Genomic DNA, 17008 nt, shown 5'->3' on the forward strand with positions numbered 1-17008 from the left:
GACAGTCCAATGGGACTCGAGATGCTTGAGAAAAATATAACTGCAGCAAACTATTGGAGATTACTATTGGTTAAAGAACCTATTGAAACTTTTAAAAAGGCAGGACCCTGATTTGTTAAAAATTGTAACTGAGTTAGGACATAGACAAATAACTGGATATCCGCTAATTAAGAATATTTTAATGGAAAGAAGAAATTCTGCTTTCTATCCATTTGAAATAGTATTCCAGAAGATCTTCGGACTCTAGTTGTTGAATATTTGCACGACGATTGGCTTGTCGATCTTCGGCTGTACAGCTCGTATATGGTGATGATGCTGCGTCTTTTCTATATTCATCTAACTCAATAATTCGTAAGCAATTGATTACATTAGATATGCTTTATACAACATTACAACTACAGATTAAAAAGGTTTGGATATTGAATAGTTTAAAACTTTCAAAAGAATTGGCCTCATAATTTCATATAAAAATATCATGAAACACGAGTTATTCCTCCATATTTTAGAACTAAAGGCTTTCTCAGAAGATTTTGAAATTTGCCCTAGTGCGAAGGCAAGAAACTTTATTTCTCAAATAAGGAAAATACATAATCTTTGAAGGCTTGAAGTAAAGCCGAATATGATGATATAGGCTGCATGTCTGGCAATAAATTTAACCAATAAATCCGTCATATTTCAGCCTATTTCAAGATTTGTTCATTACTCAGCCAATTGATTTGAAATGGTTTTAAAGTTTGCGTCCCTTTCAACAGGAAACCTATACGAAACGTACGCCTACAGCTTCAAGTAGGATCCAAACCACATTAACTCCCTCCGAGAATCGAATCCGTGTCTCCCACGACAAGGCTTAACCACCAGTGAAATCTTATTCTTCAACTGGAAGATCGGGTATTCTTCTGTGTACCCTGGTTCAATAAAATGGATAAATATTATGTTATGCAATTATCATAAAGAAGTATATATTTCACTTTAAGTGTATTGGATGAAATAACTTGCTTTTGTGGACATTGTATACGGACACGGACAGTCCTTTTAAACCCAACGATTTATCAACTTCTCTATTAAGGACAGGAGTTATTCTCAGAGCGTGTGTGTTTACCACACAAAATATTTTCAAGAATTTGAATCCTTTAACTGCGTCAACAGTTACTAGAAAACTTTGATCTCAAACTATTGTCTGTAGGATTATGCGATAGAAACGACTATTGTAGACTTCCTTTTAAAACATCATGATTGGTTACTTCTCTCTACATTTTTTATGTTCAACATAGCCACTAAGGATACTGAGGGAGCTTTTAGAGGAGAGATTTGTAAACGTACTTCGGAAGAAAATTGTTCACACAAGTATTATATTTCGCAGTACACACTCACATAAACACATCATATATACTTTTATTTCGTTCCAGCTAGGAATACCTCTTAAATTCCCACTAGTTGAAACATTGGGCACAGTGTTGACTATGTATAAGTAATTAAATGTATAGCAGTCCTAACTAAAGTATTTACTGTGCAAAGCGAGCAATTAGCAAAAACTATGTTTAATCTAAATCTGTGGAATCTTTCACCTACGAACGCTTCTCATTTACGAATAAGTAATCTTTACTATATTTGTGTTAATAGCCGCTTCTATTCAAATATGCCTTTTTCATATTTAAATCTTCCTTTACCTCGATTTTTGTGAATTTGCGAAAGCCACAATCGCTGTTGTTTGATTTATGGATCTCGTCATTATTATTTGAGTACCCTAACATATCTCTCAACATTTATACAGGGTGTCCTACTCGTAAGAGGCCCCGGGGAAAGTATTATAAAATCTTCATAAAAGAGGATATGAAATCAAATTTGTACATGAACCTTTATGGTTGAGAAATGAAGGTACATTTTACAAGAGGTGCTGGAAGTGATCTTCATCTCCAGTATACAGTTCAATACAGCGCTGCATGTTCGTGAGTGTTGATGCCAGAGCATTAGGTGTAACTGCCCGGATTTCACAGTGGATGGCTCCACCGCAGCCATACTCACCTTAAACGTGCGGCATGTTGCCCCGTCTTGCTGGTATCAACCAAGTGTAAGTTTCTTGCCATCCAACGTGAAACAATATCTGGTACACTTCACTGATGACAGTAATGTCAAAAAAATGGCTCGATGATGTGCTGTTATGATAATGCACAGAACACACCCAGCTTCTGTAAATGAAGGGTTTCTTCTACGACTGCACGCTGGTTGTCACTACTCCATAAACGTATGTTTTGTGATTTCATGTATTCTGACATGTCTTAAAGGAACCGCTTATCCAATATTGATTCACAAGAAACACGCGCTCTTCCACAAAATATCAATACACCGTTGGAATCAAACAGCACCGGAAGGAGCAAGTCGCACGAAACACTACGAACAGTAAACCAGACTACAATGAAACACGAGACCCACACACAGCTCTTATTCTTGCCACATTTCACAGATTTACAATGCTGCCACGTAAACGAGTTACATGAGAACATTTGCCGTGAAATGCAGACAATTTCGTCCAATACTCTGGCAGCAACATTCATGAACATGCAGCGTGTGTTGAACTGTGTATACAGGTGGGGAAGGTCATTTCCAGCACTTCTTGTAATGTACATTCGTTTCTCAACCATAAAGGTATGTCACGTACAAATTTGGTTTCATATACTCGTTTATTAAGATTTTTATAACACTTTTCCCGGGGAGTCTTACAAGTGGGATACCCTGTATATACATATTATTAAGATTTTAAAAAAAATATTTCATGCACATGCCAAAGAATAATTTGAATAACGCTTTCATTTTTAAGTTATAGAGTAAAATAATCCACTTAACAATGTTATTTACTTACCTTTCAATAAAATCACCAGCCACTTTATTAATAGAAGGTTCGTAAAGCTTTACAATATGTGGTTGCATCATAGGTTGATTGACAACGCTTCTAAAGTTATGCCAAGACTCTCCTTGTCTACAGAAATCAAAGCAAAAGCATTTCTTATAACTATTTTTTTAAAAATATGATAATTTTGAGACATGTATCTTATTATGTAAACACTGATTTATATAAGATACATTAGTAACGAAAAAATTAGGATGAAATAATAATTATATTCTGAAGGAAAATTCTAATAAGTTTTGAATACATTGACAACCTTCTTAACAAATACTTCCATAATTTGGATGTATTCTGTCCCAGACAATATACATACGTCCATACTTATATATATATATATATATATATATATATATATATATATATATATATATATATATATATATATATATATATATATATATATATAAAGCTAGCACAAATGTTCTCCCTGACTTAGTTCGCATGTTGTGTTAGAAATAATACAAAGTGTAAAGTATCAAAACATAAAGCATGAAGAGGAAAACTCACAAAGTGCAGCAAGAGGCCTTAGTCGCCATCTTGGCCGCTAGAAGAATATTTATTGAAAATGGCAGCGACCGGAGAGAAGCGTGTATGTTAAGTCCTTGAGTTCCATGCAACAAGATCGGTAGCCATTATCCAAACACATTTCTATACAAGATTTAATAAATAAGTATGAAGTGAAAAAGAATTTTTGAATATTATTCTAAATAGGTATAGACGAAACTTGTTCGCAACAATTTTGATATTTTGTAGCATTATAACAACTTTCGCATTTATACCGCATTAATTTTTTTTTAAATATAGCATTTTTTTTTTAAAAAAAATATGGAACTTGTAAACAGACTATTTTTGATAGTAAGTGTATATCTAATTCAAAAATGGGAACATACCTTGATTAGGTGCACTTTCTAGCTAATATTCACTGAAATATGGAAATTAATGCAGACATTTAAACACTTCCTCTAACCTCATCCTTACTTAGAGGATAACATGCAGCAAGACGTTACCAATTCTTCTTTTAAGTTTGTTCTGTCAGTAACAATCACATTATACTTAGAAAAGAATTTCTCGGCATCAGCACTCGAGACTGGCAACTACGCGTATACTGAACGTAACGAGGTGAGAGCAAGATACCTGTGGTTAACTTTTAAACTGTTTAACAATGATACAATGTCAACTCCCTTATCCTCACCTGTTAAGAACTTCAACAACTTTACTTTTAACCCTTTCCAGCCCATTGATAACTTTTGGAATCACTAAGTATTTAAAATTATATATCTAATAATAATTCATACAGTTTCCCATATAATCATTACACACTTCCTTCGGGACAATCTCATAGGTTGGTACCTCTACTTACTCGTAGTGAAACGAAACAGAGGATCTAGGACGTGGCATCATTGCAACAGGAAATCCTGTGAACATATGTTGTTCCATCACACACAAAAATTCGGGCTGGAAAGGGTATTCATGGTAAGCAAACAACAGACCGTGAACATTTTCACCACAAAACACAGTTAAGGATTTAAACAACAGTTCAGTTTTGTTGATGTCTACAACTTGGTGAAATGAAACAGTTTCAGGGTTAAATAACTCGCAGAGCTTTTTCGTAAATGCAAGTTTTTGAAGTTAAATAATATTGGAAATGCGCTTTTTAGTTATTATTAACAATGAATTCCCCTTTTCTGTTTACATTCGCGTTTATCGCAAGTAATGCCGAATTTTGTAAAAATTCGCAATAATATAAACGTGATTTCTGGCTCTGAAACGAAAAATTTGAGGTTTCCTGAAACGTATATCGATTTTTTTTAACATATCGCATTAACGAAAAGGTTTCGTCTCTACAAATAAATTAAATGTCTCTGTTAGAAAGAACCTACGCGACAATAATCTGTTTCCGACAATTGATGTCTGATTAGGTGAATTCACTGGCTTTTTCTTTTCTCGGGGAGGTCGTCAAAAATAAAATGTATGTACCACCCGTGTCAACTAATGTGGATGACTTGAAGAATCAGATTCAAGTGTCTGATATTAGAGTTGACCAGAATATCTTGCGTTATTGTGGGTGTAATGGACTTCGAGTACCGCGTGATATATATTACCTAATTAAAGGAGGGCTTATCAAGCACTTATATCTGAAACATATTATTTATAATTCAACTTTCGATTCCTAATATAATCACATAACAGGGAGAGTATTTGTTGTAGCCCTATGTCACTACGAAAGAAAACTCTATTTCATAGCGAAACTTTCCTGTTTTTCATAGCACTCAGATCTTTGAATATAACATCAGGAGTATCAAAATATTTTAGAATAGCTTATCCATGAGCAGATAACAAGTTTCTTACAAGAAAATAATGTAATGAATTCTTTTCAATCTGGTTTCAGAAAACATCACAGCGCTACAACAACTCTAATCAAAGTATTCGATCATATAAGAGATTCAAGCGAAGAAAGGAAAATAACGAGTATAGTGCGTTTAGATTTTTCAAAAGCTTTCCACAGATTTCAATTTCAAATATTATTAGCTAAACTAAATTCTTATTTTGACTTTTTCTCCAACGCTATTACTTCGATACATTCATATTTATTCCATCGTAAACAAGCTGTAATGAGAGAAAAGGATTTATCTCTATGATTATATTTACAGCAAGGGGTACCATAAGGTAGAGCACTTGGTCCTTTATTTTACTTATTATATACTCATATCCTTCCAAAAGCTACAAAGCATGCAAAATATCATCTATATATGAATGGTGTCCAACTTCATGTCTCAGCAAGTCCACCAAATATTCGAGAGGCATTAACAAAATTAAATTATGATCTGCAGAACATCGAGATGTGGTCAAAAGAAAACGCATTTGAAGTCAACTCAAATAAACATTATGTTTCTTCGTAGAATCGAAGAGAAGTATATCAAAAACGGACCTTACTAATATCCCAACGTATCTGTAAGTAACGTAATAATACATGTTGTAGATAAAGTAAGATTTTTAGGGTTCTTTTTTGATAAACATTTTAACTTTGAAAGTCTTGTTGACTATATGTTCAAAAGAAGGTTTCGCCCCTATTCATTCCAAAAGCAGACTGAAAAATAATTCCGCCAATCGCCATAAAAACCAAACCAGTGGAAAGCTTAGTTCTTTCTAGAATAGAACATTGCAATATGGTTCATTTAGATTTGAGTGACTATCTGTAGAATAGACTCCAAAGAATTCAAAATGTCTGCGTTCGTTATATATTTAACTTGAAATATTCAGTTCATTGAGCCAGCTATTTTGTAAAGTTAAAGTGGATTAAATTGAAGATAGGATGTAGATATTACGTACTTACAACATGATTTAAGATATTTAATATTAGTATGTAAAATAAAGCATGCCACTTAATCAATAGTTGAACTTAAACAATAGAATTTCGAAGTAAGTAAAGTAAGCTGTTTTCCATAACATAATAGAAAGATGTTCTTAATTCATTCTTTAATGTCGTCACTTGCAGTTGTGTTGCTTACTAGACGAGAAGTTATATTGGCGTATACAGGGGTCCATTCCCTTTCATAAGACATGGGTATGTTGATGCACCTCTTTAAAATTTTGGGACGGGTACCTTGGCCCACTCCCTAAATTTTGGAAATTGTTCAATTTAAACATTTGGTATAATAGTATAGAACCATAATATAGATCACTATAAATTTGGGTGGTCCTCCTCGTGCCCTTTTAGGGGTGCAAAATTGCCAAAATATAAACATAAGCAATACGTTTTACCACGTGTTTTGTTTTTGGCCCATTTTATCCCCTTTGATGAGGTCCTATTACCTTATATGGTTATATGGTCATGTATAGGGGTTCATTTCCTATCATATAAGAAATAATAAAAAATATGATTGATTGAGTGAATGAGGGAGGTAGTATAGAGCTAGTAACTTATTTTTTAGGCATGATATAAAGAAAACTAATTTATTATAATTATGTATAACAAAATGAATATAAACTTAACCATCACCAAGGAGCCTATAAAGTGAATAATAGTATCATGATATCTTGAGAGGTTTACACGTTAGGAATGTCTTATGTGGTTTTCACTAAAGTTACTAACAGAGTTCTTGAGAGCGTACTTACAATATTCTAGCGTCCATTGCAACCAGAAGCTACACAACACTTTTCCGAAGTCACTGATCCTGTCTCGAGTAAGCATGACTAGACACTAGGAGGCGTGTGGTTGACAGATCTTTGAACGAATTGACTAAATTGTCTAAGGTTTTTATAGTAATTTTATTACACTTTCATTTCTACTTTTCGCAGAATTGAAAGTAGAAACTAGGATTGTTTGTGAAATGATTTTCGTTTTCACTTTTCTAAAACCGTTCGTCTTATAAACAAAACATGTGGTCGCTTCTATTTTAAAACGTTTTCACTCTCCTATATTGTTTTTGAAACATGGAGATGATCCGTTAACTATATACTTCTATTTATTTGTTATTATTTTTTAAATCTCAAAATGAGGAATGTCTTACATAAGACATAGGTACATTTGTGCACCCTTTAAAATTTTTGGGAGGGGCACATTGATCCACCCCTTCCATTTTGGAAATTTCCAGATCATTCCATGTCTTCAATGGTCTCTCGTCCGTTCTTGAATTAACTGAAGCACCAGGAAACCTGGGTCCGTGTTAGGGAGTTTCTTTGTAAGCCTTCTTGACCAAGGCAAGCGTCTTGGAAGCACTTTTGCTCAGGTGAAAGCAAACTTTAATGCGAATGCTCCATTTGTTACTTTTTCTATCATGTCAAAAATTCTAAAACAGCTTTCGCACCAAACCTGATCCTTACTGCATCGGAGCTTGGATGCGACTGATGTCCAGTGTGGTGCTTAGCTTAGACTCCCCCCACTACAAATTCCCTTACCGGGAAGCGCGCTGCTTGCGACTGGAGCGCCACGCAACGGCCAGTCTCATTACTTTGTGGACAGACCATGTATCTTTATTTTGTAGTTTACTACTTAATAAGATATTGTGATCACATATTCAGAGGAATTTAATGTATTCTTTGGCAACATACTAAGACGCTTTTGTTGATTAGGTTGAGTTACCTTCACGTTAAATGCAGTTAAATTATTTTCCGTTAAATTATAAGACAGAAAGTACCGGTAACAGAAGAAGGAAACCACTAAATTTCTAAGAAATATTGGTAGGTAATAAACTAATGAATCTTTCACACACATATACATGTATCAGGGGTGTAGCCAAGGGAGGGGCATCGGGGCCAGGCTCCCCCAATGGTTTCCTGCCCCCCAAATGACCAACTTTTAAAACATCATAGTAAAATTATCTCGCTTCATTCATTTAAAAGTAACAAAGTTTATTGACAATTAATAATTTATGGTAACATAGTATGGATAAATATTGCTTTTCCCATACCGATCGAAAAATAGTATAGTATTTCTTCCTTATTACGATCGAAAAATAGGATACTTTTTTGTGACAGCAGATTATACAATTTACTGCGATTTATATTTGACAGTTTGAAGACAAACGTTTTAACAAGGTACTACAAATACAGCCATAAAACAAAGGTACTAAACTGATTTGTAAGTACAGTATATTTTTATATGCTTTAACAAGTGTTTTAAAAGACATAGAGGATGGAAAATTTGGTGAGAAACAATGCTTTTATTCAATTTAGATTTCATTCGCTCTCTCTTGTATTTCTACTCAGTGTAATAAAATAATTATGTTTTTCTTAGTCACGAATAATAAATAAATATTTTTGTCAGGAAACCGTAAAAAAATTAAGTGAAATTTCAAAGAAAATCAATCTTGTGTAGATAGGTCCTGTATACAAGGTCTTAAATTTAAATATAAAGGTAACCAAGAAAAGTTTTGTTGCTTTTTCACCCACCACTTTCGAACATCGATATATCACCTAATCTGAAAGATCAAAAATAGTCCCCATCAGGATTGACGACCTTCTGAAAACATTCTGGAAGACCATGGAATCCATCGCGGTAGAACTTGGTGGGCCGTGAAACGAAGAAAGTATCAGGCGCATTTTGGACTTTTACTAAGGATTTGAACTGGCGTCCTCTAAGGTGATTGTCCAAAGAATGGAACAGGTGATAATCGGACGGTGCAGCACCCGGGGAATATAGTGGTTGCAATATTGTTTCCCATCCAAGGCGGAAAATGGTGTCCTGAATCATCCTAACCACGTAGAACTTAGCGTTGTCCCGTAAACGAGGACACATTTGCAATTCAGAAGTGATGGCTCCAGAGTTTTGAGTTTTTGTTGAGCACAGCTCAACTGCTGGCACTACACAGTTGCATTGATACTCTGACCACCTGGTAGCAGTTCTCGATACACGATGCACCAAACACACAGAAGGACCTTGTTCTAGTACAGTGCTGGTTTAGGCTATTTTGAAATCGGTTCATGGGATGCTAACCAATGATGACGGCGCCGTGGAGCTTCGTATAGGACACACTTTTTATCACATGTCAACGCCCTGTCCAGAAATGGCTCCGAAACAGTAAATAAACACAGGCGATTGCCGCGTTGCCTTCTGGCCCGGAGTCAAAATATGTGAGACCCATCGACTTAACTTGTAGTGCTTCACAAGTTGATGGATGTGCTGCCGAATGGTTTCTCCAGACACTGAATTGTAGTCCCAGTTCCTCTTGGTACATGTGTTGGTCTTCTGGTACGTGGTTTTTTCGGGAGTTTCGTCATCGTTGAACTTGTTAAACCATTGCTGCCATGTCCGCGTCGTCACGATACCCTCACCAAAGGCCTGGCATATCTTCTGTCCCGCTACAGCGGCGTTTGACCTCCATTTGAACTCGTTCAGCATGCATGCTCTTATGATGCTCTGTGGATGTCCCATGTTCCCTCTGTCTTTACGTAAGTTCACAGTGTGTCTGAATTGCCACAACCAGGAAGTATGTTGGATATACCCACACCAACAACTGACGTTCGCCTTATCTCCACTCGCATTCAACTCACGGTGTGAGGTTCAATTGAACACAACCTCCACGAAAAGGGATAGAACTTTCTTGGTTACCTTTATAGTTATGCACAAAAGTATAGCGTTTTGTCCCGGGCAGTAGTTCTTGATTAAGCATAATAAAAACTATCTTGAATATAATTTATGGATAATAATAATAAGAAGAAGAAGAAGCTAAAATAGTGTTTTTAGTTTTCCAGAAGAAAACCAAAATTTTCCTTTCTTTCAGGCCTCAAAAACACTAGCACCAACACTTTTTTTGACTTTGTACATTGTAGCTGCCCCCCCCCCTACACAAACCTGCTGGCTACACCCCTGACATGTATATACATAAGCCTATAAAATAGGATAATATTTTAAAAATTTACTCAGTTACTAGTCCTCCTGTGCTGCTGAAGAAATCTCGTCGAGTGACCTTTCTGTAATGGTCAAAGGCAAAAAGTCCTTCTCTGATTGGCCACGGACCTTCATTACGGTAAACTTTTGCAATATCGTCGGGATCAAATACATACAGCATGTTGCGGTTACCAGGTAAGCCACTTAATTTACAAATCCTACCATATTTCTTGTTCAATGACCTCTGCATTTCATAAAAATTACCTCCAGAAAATTCACCTATAATTTGAAAATATAAATTAGATTTCTAAGAAGTATTAACTATTACATACCCATCCCATTTTACTAAGTAAGTACAGAGTAGACTATCTTGAAACACTCTTCCAACTTTTAAAATGATATAACACATTGAAATTACGTATTATTCATATATCAATAGGGATGCATTATTTGACATATTTCATAAAACACCAGACTAATAGTGTTGTCAACTCAACATGAAATTGTGTTTTCTCAATAGTTATTACATATTTCAAATTTAGATATTAAACGAAAATATGCAATACGACAAGTATTGTTCTATGTTATAAACTAAGGACACTACAGTTTCACAAACACCTAAAAAACAACTAAACTTTGAGGCATGTACAACAATAATAATGAAAATAAGGAGTTAGCAGTGTATGTTTACAGTTCATTAGTATCGAATACTATGAGTACGATACAAAATATTTCGAATAAATATTAACTTAGTTCCAAGGGATTCAAAACTCGATCTTTTCCGCAAAGGGACTTATTTGGATAATGTATTTAGATAAGTTTCACATCCAATGATATGGATCAAGTTTAAAAGACATAAAGTTCATAATGACCCTTATAAAAAAGTTGATATAAAGAAAACCTCTCTGACCAAAGCAACATACTTATTTATTAAGTTAACAGAAAATATGCAATCCATAATGTTTTCTTGTGTGTGGGCGAGGTGTACTCCACTTGGGATCCATAATTCTTACTTTGTCGATAATATGTTAGTAGTTAACTTATGTTCATTTTCAGTTACCCAACGACACATGATAATTGCACATGCGGATGAATGAACTGTATTAGTTAATGGAACCACAAGACCTTTCAAGTAGGTTAAATGGAATTTAGGTTGGTGACTTAACTTTTAGGTAAAAAATAAGTAACAATCTCAGGGAAAACGTACATATAAAAACAGAACCATGTTATCACACAATTAAGAATTTGATCGGCAGAAAAAGAATAGGCATCTGAAATAAAGTGAAGTTGTGTCGAAATCTGAAAATTGGAAAATAAAAATGGCAACTTTAGTGCTAGCAACAACTTGCCAAGAAAAAGAACAATAATTTTATGAATGATCTAAAAAAAAAGGATAAAGATTGCGATCTTGGATACGAATTTTAGTAATGATCCAAAAAAATGCATCAAAAGATTGCGATCTTGTCCAATAATTAGTTTCTAGATCATGACCAAAAACTTTTTGAATAACTTTAAATCGAGTTTTTGTATTTTAAACAGAATACGCACATCATACTGACTTAAGTGATAGTTTGAGTTTGGCTACACTGAATGTAGTTCTCCAGAAATAAGGCCTACAAGAAAATTTTTGATTGAAATAAATTGGATCTTTTCATTCATAAACTCACGAGGCCATATGTATGAAACTTGGTTTGAACACTGAAGTTGTAAATTTCATTTTCCAATTTTCGGATTTAAGGGTCTTCACTGCAGCGAAATTTGCAACTTTCGATAGATTCGGCATTTTTTGCGGGTTCTCTAAATAGCGGCACACCAAAAGCAGATAGAAGAATTGTGTTAAAGGTATCACATGCAAAATCGTATTATCTAGTTCACTACATTTCTGCTTTTCGAATATTTTTATTTGCTTTGAAGATATTACAGAAAAACTCTAGCGGTAGTTTAATTTCGCTGTAGTGAAGACCCTTAAATAGAACTTGGCATCGTTTCAGTGTACTTACACAGAAGCTCTCAATTCAATCAAAAATATTCTAAAGTATGGTTTGAACTATGGTTAACTTCAAAATGGATCTGTACGTAACATAGAAAGCGCTTTCAGTATGTTTGAGGCAAAAGTGTAAATGAGTCGTTCATTTCCAAAAGGTATCTTGTCCAAAAAGAAAATCGATTTTGAGATATTGACACCATTGGATGAAAGGTATGGATGGCTTTCATATGATATATATTTTATAGTTCAAAAAATGTATAGTTCATACTAATATATTTTATAGTTCAAATGAGGTAAATGTCATGTCGTCCAAGTCCAACAAACAAAAATGATGGAGGAAAAATCTTTATATTTATAGACACAAACTGCTTCTTGTTATTTAGACACACTGTAGTGTGTAAATAAAAGCAATTTCAAAGCAACTCTCGTCCACAAGTTACAACTGGATCCAGATAATTTAAAAATGTATTGTTTTCTCCTAACACAGTACGTTCTAAGGACAGTATGTTTATTCGTAACTATTGGTAACTCTTTTATTGTTGCTACTGTCTAAGTAAAACATATTTTCAACAATCAATTTCATTGTCACATCTACCCAAAAAGAAATTGGATCGTGTTTTGAGCTGTGCCTTCCAACGTGTTTTGTTCTTTTAACATGGTTGGTAAGATTGAAATTACACCCAGTTTTCTGTACGTATGATCTAATTCTGTGATGGATGAAGACCCACAGACCTCGTACGTAAAATATTCCACTAAAAAATCGTTAATGAGTAAGGGTTCTGTTGTAAGGGCAGATCCAGGTAAGATCAGGTGATATCAGATGATTGCTTCAACTACATTTTGGAACGGATTGGCAGGATACCAAGGTTTCAATTTTGTTCGAACAAATCATATGGCATTCTAAATGGTGCAGGCTTAGTTGGACAAACTCCCCTCCAAATCCAGAAGAAAAAAATCATCGAAATTCTGACGATCCTGATTTCCTTCAACATCTGCTTTAGGAAGTAATGCTTTTCTCGCCTTTGTTCCAGTGGGATTACGTCAAGGGAAAGGGGATACCAAATCTGTAAAGAATGCCCGGCGACCAAGACAACACTCAGAAATTTAGACTAGTACGCCCATTAAACACAAGTTAGCAGAGACCCAAAAGAATAAACAAGAAGGAAATGAAAATTAATAGAATCAAGTAGTGAAACACCATAAACGTCCGTGTGGAAAGAAAAGTATCAAGAAGAAGCCGATATGGAAAAGACAACTTTTAGAGTCGTCTGAGTGAGACATTGAGGATGGAGAAATTGTTTTGGATGATGTTGATTGGATGACATAGGCTTAGAACTGGGACAAGGCAGCGCTTTGACTGTAGAAGACATTAATGAACGTTCCAGAGTTTGTGGTCTTTTTAAAAAACAACAACAATGCATTGTGGTATCGATGTGTTTTGTGCGGTGAATGGAACCATGCAGAATGCACTGATGTTGATACAACCAACAATTATGTGTGCGATTATTGTAAAAGAAAATTTAAAAAAACTACGAGTACGAACACACAGAATATGGCGTGAATGGGTGTGCACGAAGTGAAGCGGCACGAGAAAATTAGAAGCGAATGTCAAAATCGTGACGAACACACAGAATGCGCCACTTCGTTTCGTGTCACGTAGCTTCGCTTCATATTTCCGTGTGTTTGTACGGCGTTAGCCTTCCCCTATTCATTTTCTTTCTATTTTACATATTGAAACTTTTATCACATTCAATGTGTACGTTTTTAAACTAACATATAACTACATACACACTTGAATTGCTGAACCATTTATTACTGCGCACCATTGCCCTACCCTTTGCGTATCATTATCCCAATGGTTGGAAAATTGTGCGCAAGTGCAGATTTGCATTAGATGTTGCATTACTCATGTACACTTAGTGTTCTTTCACTTTTAATTGTTTCATTCAGAAGCATAAAGGAAGGAGAATAATTAAGCTAAATTTTATGTTTTCTCAAGTAATACTTTTCCAATTATAGCAAAAATTGCTTAGGTGCGCACAATTTCCCCACTCACCTATACAACGAAATTATGGTTTAAACACACGTAATCATCTTTAGAAAGTCTTGTTTACGAGACGCAAACACGCTTTGTTCATGAGATTGCTTTAAAGTTCAGTTTAGTTTCATGAAGTTATATGAAGAATTGTCGTTTGCTTTTAATAATATTATCTCTTGCTTTGAAGAATGTTTCAAATCCGTCATTATTTATTCATAAGTCGTTCTATTTCAGTCATCACAACAATAGTTTCTTTTTAGCTACTACTTTTATCAGGTTTCCGTTATAACAAACTATTCGTGACATTAGATCATTATATCACTTTGTCTCCGAAGCGCTTATCTCCTTGATAAATTGGCTTCGTATAGTTCCAAAAGGTATCTTGTCCTTCAAACAGTTCCATTGACTTCATTCAAACTATTGCTTAGAACTTGTTCAAATTTTTAGCCCCTGATCAATAACTGTACAAAAAATAGCACATATTAGTGAAAATTTGACTCTGCAGAACTTTTCCTTTTTCGATTTCTGGAAAATTTTGCTTGGTGGACAAGATGCCGTTTGGAAATAGACGACGCAAATGAACAATGCAAATAAAAATGTTATTTTGTCTTGCCTCTCTAATTTCATATATTTGGATGAGGACATTTAGAGTTTCGGAATTCGAAAGAATCCCAAGCTCTATTGAAATCCGGAAATCGGAAAATGAAATTTGCAACTTCAGTGTTGAAAACTGCTTGCCAAGCAAAAGCTTTATGAAGTGATAATGTGTAGAACTTATTCTCAGCCTAGATAAGTTGTTGCTGAGCACGAGCAAGTTAAATGCATTAGTCAATATTTCATTTACAGAAAATATACACGAATAGTTTATGTAGAACGGTTCTCGCTCGAAAATGTAAAGTACTTACCAATCACAGGTAAAAACTTATATATTGTCCCTATGACAGGAAAAGATTTAGGTCCTGGGATGTTTTCAAAATCTTTCGCATATTGCAGTTCTTCTGTCTCATCTGCTGTTACAGGAGGCATAGTTGACTTTTGACGAATACCATTCATACCTTTTCTACCAAAGTGAGTTCTCACTTGGGCGTTAAGTAGACGCAATAAGTAATTCATATCTTCTGAAAATAAAATAAATGTTTTCTTAGTACTGTAAATTAGAAGTGATTACCAATAATTGAGAAGAAGACAGGCACTCTTAGACCTAATCTATGACTATCTCGTCTATGTGCAATTTTGTTCATTTGCACTTGCACATAAACAACTAGATTCTCATACATTTTTTTCTAAATTCGAGTAGGAAAACTACACCCAAGTAACGAAAACTTTGTAATAATATATACCTTTAAGTAATATGATACTTTACATATATTGATAGCCACACTAGGAAAAAAAACTTTTCCTGGCGACCACAATGTTTTATTACGAAATTAGATTGATAACTTCGAATCTATTTTCGTAATAAGACATGTCACGAATGCAAATTTTTCTACAAGATGGAGGGTCAGTCGTCTGCGCACCACAAGGCTCCCAAGGTGTATGTGTCATATTTGGATCATAACACAAAGCACCACGCTTATGACTAGCATGAGTAAAACTCAATTCTTATGGTAGTTGATGCATTAAGTTTAGTTACTATAGAAACAAAGTCGCAAATATATGGACAGGAAGAAGGGTAACTTTGTAGGCTAGAATTCAAGTTACAGTAATTAAGTTATTTCGTTTTCTAGACATGTGGAAAGTAGGGCATCTAATCACGCTACAAACTTTTCCACACTCAAATATTTCCATATTCCCAAGAAGCTTGTAGAGGGATCGGTCATATTTGTGAATGTATGATCATTAATCTATGCTTATTGGAAAGAAAACATGATGTTTGTGACCAGTGATGGAAATTTTTCGGAAAATTTTCCGATTCATAAAAATATACTCCACTTATTCCTACATCGTTGTTGAGCCGTGATGTGAGGTGGAAAATTTTCTTCTATATTTTTTCGGAAAATTTTCCGTTCTTAACAAATATCAGTGATCAAGTAACATTTCCTCAGTATTCATAAAATTGATTGAAATCACGTATAGAAATGTTAAAAAGTAAAAGATCGTTTAAAGAATCTGAAAATTTTCATGGCTCAGACAATTTTCAGTACTATGTAGGAACAAGTTAAACAATTTCTCATGAATCGAAATATTTTCTGTCTTTCATGGAAAAATTGAAGAACTCTTTATGAGTCGGAAAATTTTCATCTTTTTCAAGCGAAAAGTAAAACAACTTTTTGTGAATCAGAAAGCTTTATTGCTCTGTAGAAACAAGTGAAAGGAATTTTCGTGAATCGGAAAATTTTCATCACGATGTAGAAACAAGTGGAGAAAACTTTTCATAAGTCAGCCAATTTTGGGTATTATGTATAGTGATGTTAGGTGGAAAATTTTCCACTACATTTAACTGCACGTTTAGCTAAAAATTCAATTCCTGCAAAGGAAAGTTAGACAGCAACAAATTATCTTTTTCCAATTAGCTTTCCAATTAGGAAATCAGAAAATTTTCTAATATTTCAAGTTGGGAAGTAAAAATATACAGTGGTTCTCTCTCTCTCTCTCTCTCTCTCTCCCTCTCTCTCTCTCTGTTTGTATGTGTATGTAAAGTGTAGGGAACAGACATCGATTTCGTAGAAAACAAATATCCCATTAAAATATTTAAAATGTAACAAGAAATTTAAAAGAAACCTTTGTGAATTTATCAATTTCAGAAGCAGA

At 34.5% G+C, this 17008-nt stretch overlaps 1 pseudogene across 1 annotated transcript in view; it reads right to left on the minus strand.

The window, feature by feature from the left end:
- The window catches only part of LOC145669811 (putative cytochrome P450 49a1), an 80935-nt pseudogene that overhangs the window by 27162 nt on the left and 36765 nt on the right, over positions 1-17008 (minus strand). The window contains exons 2-4 of the transcript XR_014128230.1: positions 15163-15375; positions 10265-10511; positions 2858-2974 (exon numbers count right to left, since the gene is read on the minus strand). The product of XR_014128230.1 is annotated as a putative cytochrome P450 49a1 (transcript). The remainder of the gene's footprint in view (positions 1-2857; positions 2975-10264; positions 10512-15162; positions 15376-17008) is intronic.

The sequence above is a fragment of the Thermobia domestica genome, chromosome 14 (genome assembly GCF_964235325.1).
Source record: "Thermobia domestica chromosome 14, izTheDome1.hap1.1, whole genome shotgun sequence".
NCBI lineage: Eukaryota > Metazoa > Arthropoda > Insecta > Zygentoma > Lepismatidae > Thermobia > Thermobia domestica.